Here is a 7,856-nt window from a genome sequence, read left to right as displayed (position 1 = left end):
GTACCTCTTGGTCCTGAATATCAGAATAGGACGAACGAACCGGCCTCCGCGGATATCTTTGCTTCGGAACAAAACCCTGCAATCAAATAGATTGTCCCAAGGGCGCCATATTCTAGGAGCCCAAGTTATGCTATTGAAAATTCGTTCCTCTAGCAGTTCCGGTTTGAGCATTCCGTTCCCTTTTTCAAACTCCACTTCTTTTCATATAGCAATCCCTGATCAAAGAGAGAACAATATCCATTTCAAAACATTTCTAACAGATTCCTTAGTTCGGACCGACGAAGTAATGTCACTCGACTATTATCAACCTGACTGCAATCTTTTTCTGTCGGTAAGGATTGCACCAGAGCACCTTCTACTTCTAATAGGCCATGAACTATAGATAGAGAAGAATCATTCTGAGCGAGTACATAAGAAGCGATCCACTTTTTTTCATCGGTTCCAGGGGAAGACCAAAGATCTTGCGCGGCAGGTCCGCCAGAAAAACTCAAAAGAGAAAGAAGTCTCGTTAATCTCTTCATGCTCGTTCCAAGTTCGAAGTACCTTTTGGCCAAAGAAAAACCCGCTTCCTGACACGATTGCCTCTTTATCTTTATATAGATAGATTCTATGGGGTTATTACTTAGTAAGTCTATTTTGTACAAGAGCCCCTCCTATCTGATAGAAAAGGGTCCCATGATCCCGAGCCGATCTTACCTTGGCTCGCAAACCCCAAGTTTGTCTATGAAGAGCTAATCTAATTGTATTTTTTTCTAGAATGGATTTCTTATGTGGAATACTAATGGATAGGGCTTCGTTGCTAAGTGCTACAAGATCTAGTGCACTGGAACTCGTGGTTATGGACCCGAATCCTTTAGTATGGAACATTGTCTTTTCCAAGTAAAAACCCCTAGTATATGAAAGAATGAAAAGGTGCTTTCGTTCTTGTGGAATAAGAAGCCCTCGTACCTTAATGAAAGGAAAATCGTAATTTTTCGTTAGGTATTTGACCAAATAGGATCGTCCAGTTCCTACAGAACCTATCACTAAAATACCCGATAGGGCTAAGCGGAACGAAAAGGGTTTTCCATGAGATGGTAAATGAAAACGATTAGTCCCACACGAGGTTTGGGAATAAGTGATTGTCTGATAATGAGCAAGGAATATACGTCTTTCTGCTAAAGAGGATCTATTAAACTCATAATTCATTAGATCCTTGTTATCAATGCCAACTAGGTATCATAAGTAAATGGATCCCGGTTGTTCAATCCTTTGATAACCAAGGTCATTCTTTGCTAAAGAGAAATGATCACTATGAGTCAGACTCAATAGAATTGGATCCATTCCAAATAGCGAGAATTAGGATTCTTGATCCCTCTCAATCTCTCTTTCAATTCGAGGATCCAGAGAGGTGTTTTCATAGTCATCTCCGAATATTTGCCATCTCGGAATATTTTCGATTTCATTTTTCTATGATATGTCTTTCTATATGAAAATTGGTTATTTACGATGTACGATGATCCCTGTTAAGCATCCATGGCTGAATGGTTAAAGCGCCCAACTCATAATTGGTAAATTTGCGGGTTCAATTCCTGCTGGATGCACACGAACGGGAACATTCCATAAGTCTATTGGAACTGGCTCTCTATCCATGGAATCTCATCCATCATCCATACATAACGAATTGGTATGGTATATTCATACCATAACATAAGAACAATAAGAACTCGAATTCTTATCGATACTGGAACTCAGAGCATAGGAGGGAAAGTCGATTTATGGATGGAATCAAATACGCAGTATTTACAGAAAAAAGTCTTCGTTTATTGGGAAAGAATCAATATACTTTTAATGTCGAATCGGGATTCACTAAGACAGAAATAAAGCATTGGGTCGAACTCTTCTTTGGTGTTAAGGTGGTAGCTGTGAATAGCCATCGACTACCTGGAAAAGGTAGAAGAATAGGACCTATTCTGGGCCATACAATGCATTACAGACGTATGATCATTACCCTTCAACCGGGTTATTCTATTCCACTTCTAGATAGAGAAAAAAACTAAAGGAGAATACTTAATAATACGGCGAAACATTTATACAAAACACCTATCCCGAGCACACGCAAGGGAACCGTAGACAGGCAAGTGAAATCCAATCCACGAAATAATTTGATCCATGGACGGCACCGTTGTGGTAAAGGTCGTAATTCCAGAGGAATCATTACCGCAAGGCATAGAGGGGGAGGTCATAAGCGCCTATACCGTAAAATAGATTTTCGACGGAATCAAAAAGACATATCTGGTAGAATCGTAACCATAGAATACGACCCTAATCGAAATGCATACATTTGTCTCATACACTATGGGGATGGTGAGAAGAGATATATTTTACATCCCAGAGGGGCTATAATTGGAGATACTATTGTTTCTGGTACAAAAGTTCCTATATCAATGGGAAATGCCCTACCTTTGAGTGCGGTTTGAACTATTGATTTACGTAATTGGAAGTAACCAATTAGGTTTACGACGAAACCTAGAAATCGATCACTGATCCAATTTGACTACCTCTACGGGATAGACCTCAACAGAAAACTGTTGAGTAACGGCAGCAAGTGATTGAGTTCAGTAGTTCCTCATAGAAAATTATTGGCTCTAGAGATATGGTAATATGGAGAAGACAAAATTGTTTGAAGCACGCACAGAACCGGAAGCGCCCCTTGTTTCAAAGAGAGGAGGACGGGTTATTCACATTTAATTTGATGGTCAGAGGCAAATTGAAAGCTAAGCAGTGGTAATTAAGACCCCCGGGGGAAAATAGGGATGTCTCCTACGTTACCCATAATATGTGGAAGTATCGACGTAATTTCATAGAGTCATTCGATCTGAATGCTACATGAAGAACATAAGCCAGATGACGGAACGCAGAGACCTAGGATGTAGAAGATCATAACATGAGCGATTCGGCAGATTTGGATTCCTTTCCTATATATCCACTCATGTGGTACTTCATCATATGATTCATATAAGATCCATCTGTCTAGAGATCGTCATATACATCTAGAAAGCCGTATGCTTTGGAAGAAGCTTGTACAGTTTGGGAAGGGGTTTTTTGAGAGAAAAGAAGAATCTACTTCAACCGATATGCCCTTAGGCACGGCCATGCATAACATAGAAATCACACGTGGAAGGGGTGGGCAATTAGCTAGAGCAGCAGGTGCTGTAGCGAAACTCATTGCAAAAGAGGGTAAATCGGCCACTTTAAGATTACCATCTGGGGAGGTCCGTTTAGTATCCCAAAACTGCTTAGCAACAGTCGGACAAGTGGGTAATGTTGGGGTGAACCAAAAAAGTTTGGGTAGAGCCGGATCTAAGTGTTGGCTAGGTAAACGCCCCGTAGTAAGAGGGGTAGTTATGAACCCTGTGGACCACCCCCATGGGGGCGGTGAAGGGAAAGCTCCCATTGGTAGAAAAAAACCCACAACCCCTTGGGGTTATCCTGCGCTTGGAAGAAGAACTAGGAAAAGGAAAAAATATAGCGATAGTTTTATTCTTCGTCGCCGTAAGTAAATACGTAACTAGGAATATGGAAAATTGCATTTTTGGAATTTGCAATAATGCGATGGGCGAACGACGGGAATTGAACCCGCGCATGGTGGATTCACAATCCACTGCCTTGATCCACTTGGCTACATCCGCCCCTTATCCAGCTAAAGGATTTTTTTCTTTTTTCCATTGATCATTATTCTATTTATTCTGACCTCCGTACTTCGATCGAGATATTGGACATAGAATGCCACTCTTTAAAAAGGAAAAAAGGAGTAATCAGCTGTGACACGAAAAAAAACGAATCCTTTTGTAGCTCATCATTTATTGGCAAAGATAGAAAAGGTCAATATGAAGGAGGAGAAAGAAACAATAGTAACGTGGTCCCGGGCATCTAGCATTCTACCCACAATGGTTGGCCATACAATCGCGATTCATAATGGAAAGGAACATATACCTATTTACATAACAAATCCTATGGTAGGTCGCAAATTGGGGGAATTCGTGCCTACTCGGCATTTCACGAGTTATGAAAATGCAAGAAAGGATACTAAATCTCGTCGTTAACTGAATTCTGAATAGAAAGATTAAGAAGAAAAAAAGATTCAAAATAAAGTAAAGGTAGGCGGGGAATAACCTTATTTATGACAAGTTTCAAACTAGTAAAGTATATCCCTAGGATAAAGAAGAAGAAAAGTGGGCTAAGGAAACTCGCAAGGAAAGTTCCAACCGATCGTCTACTTAAGTTCGAGAGAGTTTTCAAAGCACAAAAACGTATCCCTATGTCTGTTTTCAAAGCACAAAGAGTTCTTGACGAGATTCGCTGGCGTTACTACGAGGAAACTGTTATGATACTGAACCTCATGCCCTATCGAGCATCTTATCCCATCTTAAAGTTGGTTTATTCGGCAGCCGCAAATGCTACTCATTATAGGGATTTCGACAAAGCGAATTTATTTATTACTAAAGCCGAAGTCAGTAGGAGTACTATTATGAAGAAATTCAGACCTCGAGCTCGAGGACGTAGTTTCCCCATAAAAAAAAGCATGTGTCATATAACAATTGTACTAAATATAGTAAAGAAATCTAAATAACCTTTAGATCCATCTAAGATTTCGATTCCCAGTAAAAAAAATATAGAATAGAAAAATATGGGACAAAAAATAAATCCACTCGGTTTCAGACTTGGTACAACCCAAAAACACCATTCCTTTTGGTTCGCACAACCAAAAAATTATTCTGAAGGTCTACAGGAAGATAAAAAAATAAGGGATTGTATCAAGAACTATATACAAAAGAATAGGAAAAAGGGCTCGAATAGAAAAATAGAATCAGACTCAAGTTCCGAAGTAATTACACATAATAGAAAAATGGACTCAGGTTCAAGTTCCGAAGTAATTACACATATAGAAATCCAAAAAGAAATCGATACGATCCACGTCATAATCCATATTGGATTCCCAAATTTATTAAAGAAAAAAGGAGCAATCGAAGAATTAGAGAAAGATCTACAAAAGGAAATTAACTCTGTAAACCAGAGATTTAATATTTCTATCGAAAAAGTTAAAGAACCTTATAGACAGCCTAACATTCTTGCAGAATATATAGCTTTCCAATTAAAAAATAGAGTTTCATTCCGAAAGGCAATGAAAAAAGCCATTGAATTAACTAAAAAAGCAGATATAAGGGGAGTAAAAGTAAAAATTGCGGGTCGTCTCGGAGGAAAAGAAATTGCACGCGCCGAATCTATTAAAAAGGGTAGACTTCCCCTCCAAACAATTCGCGCTAAAATTGATTATTGCTGCTATCCAATTCGGACTATCTATGGAGTATTAGGTGTAAAAATTTGGATATTCGTAGACGAAGAATAAGTAATCTTGTCTTCGGATTCTGTCCATTGATAGAATAAAAAATGACAAGAGACTTTTTTCCTGAAATCCCTGCAAAAGAAGAAATTATACCTCTTTCTATAAGATTTAATGAAAATTGATAAATCATTTAATATAATTGCTATGCTTAGTGTGTGACTCGTTATTTTTTTCTTTTTTTTAAGAAAAAAACTTAGTAATTATAGAAAATTAACTAATAACCAACCTATTGCTTCGTATTGTCGAGATCCTAACTAAGAAACAGTCACTATATGAATAAATACCTCTATCATAACATAAATGAGTAGATGTGTCATATAGTTGTAGCAACTGCAATTTTTTCTCTAAAAAAGAAAAGGGATTCTAGGTTGTGAAGCAAAACTAAAGGGATGTGGATAAAGGGAGGGATGATAGAAAGAAGGAAGAGGAAATAAATAAGATATAGGATTCCACTATGTATGGTCTATGAATTACATCATAAAAGGCAATGTGATAAAGCATCAATATAATAAAAATAATAGAGAATTAAAAATTGTAACTTGAAACAAGAACTACAAATTTAAAGCAATAATAAAGAGCCGCCCGGGTTAATAAAACTGAGAAAATTAACTCGGAAAGAAATTTTTTGGAAGCTCCGTTGCGGGATTCAGACCTAACCATTCAAGGAGAAGCAGTGGGAACGACAGAACCTATGATTCCATAGGATTTTATTGAAAAGAATCCTAACACTTCATTGGGTGGGATGGCGGAACAAACCAAAAAAATTGTCTTATTTGGTAAGTTTATAAATTAACAAATAAGACAGGAAAGAGTAAATATTCGCCCGCGAAATTCTTATTGAATTAGAATACTTTACCGCGATTCAATAAGAGTAAAAATAAGGATTTTTTTAAGAAGGATTACATTATCTATAAATATAGAATTTAGATAAATATACACACACATCTGGATATATTCTAGATCTTCTTTTTTGACTATATATTATATTTTTCTGTTTTAACAAATTCAATATAAAAAAAACCGAACTTTTTCTATTATCTATTAATGTGTATCTATCCGTACCGTAATATTTTGGAATATTATGAATTAGAGAAATTTACATGCTTTCTGATTCCATTCGCGAGGAGCTGGATGAGAAGAAACTCTCATGTCCAGTTTTGCAGTAGAGATGGAACTAAGAAAGAGAACCATCGACTATAACCCCAAAAGAACCAGATTTCGCAAACAACATAGAGGAAGAATGAAAGGAAAATCCTGCCGAGGCAATCGTATTTGTTTTGGTAGATATGCTCTTCAAGCACTTGAACCCGCTTGGATCACGGCGAGACAGATAGAAGCAGGACGAAGAGCAATAACACGATATGCACGTCGTGGTGGAAAAATATGGGTACGTATATTTCCCGACAAACCGGTTACACTAAGACCCACGGAAACACGTATGGGCTCGGGAAAGGGGTCCCCCGAATATTGGGTATCCGTTGTTAAACCTGGTCGTATACTTTATGAAATGGGGGGAGTATCTGAAACTGTAGCTAGAGCAGCTATCTCCATAGCTGCCAGTAAAATGCCCATACGAAGTCAATTTATTCGATTAGAGATATAGAACCCTAAAAGGGGTATGGAAGATAAAAAAAAATGCTCGGTTTTTCTTTCTGGAAAGACAATATTTCTTTCATCCTTTTGCATTGAAATAACAAATTGAAATCAAAATAATATGATTCAACCTCAGACCCTTTTAAATGTAGCAGATAATAGTGGAGCTCGAAAATTGATGTGTATTCGAGTCATAGGAGCTGCTGGTAATCAGCGATATGCTCGTATTGGTGATGTTATTGTTGCTGTAATCAAAGACGCATTGCCCCAAATGCCTCTAGAAAGATCCGAAGTAATTCGAGCTGTAATTGTACGTACATGTAAAGAGTTCAAATGCGAAGACGGTATAATAATCCGCTATGATGACAATGCTGCGGTTATAATTGATCAAAAAGGCAATCCAAAAGGAACTCGAGTTTTTGGCGCGATTGCCGAGGAATTGAGAGAATTGAATTTTACCAAAATAGTTTCATTAGCTCCTGAAGTATTATAAATACTAGTAGGCGAAATTGAGACCAAAGAATTAATTTAGTAGATTGTGTTTTACGTATATGTTTTAAAATCCAAAATGAAAAAAAAAAAAAGAAAACATGTTGATTATAGAAAAATTAGGAGGAACCTAGAATTAGAGTCTTATGGGCAAGGACACTATTGCTGATTTACTAACCTCTATAAGAAATGCGGACATGAATAAAAAAGGAACAGTTCGAGTAGTATCTACAAATATTACCGAAAACATTGTTAAAATACTTCTACGAGAGGGTTTTATTGAAAGTGTTCGGAAACATCAGGAACGTAACAGATATTTCTTGGTTTCAACTTTGCGACATCAAAAGAGAAAGACTATAAAAGGAATATATAGAACAAGAACCTTTTT

Source organism: Triticum urartu, unplaced genomic scaffold (genome assembly GCF_056163025.1).
Source record: "Triticum urartu cultivar PI428250 unplaced genomic scaffold, HENAU_Tu73 scaffold2, whole genome shotgun sequence".
Lineage (NCBI taxonomy): Eukaryota > Viridiplantae > Streptophyta > Magnoliopsida > Poales > Poaceae > Triticum > Triticum urartu.
This window is presented reverse-complemented; position numbering follows the sequence as displayed.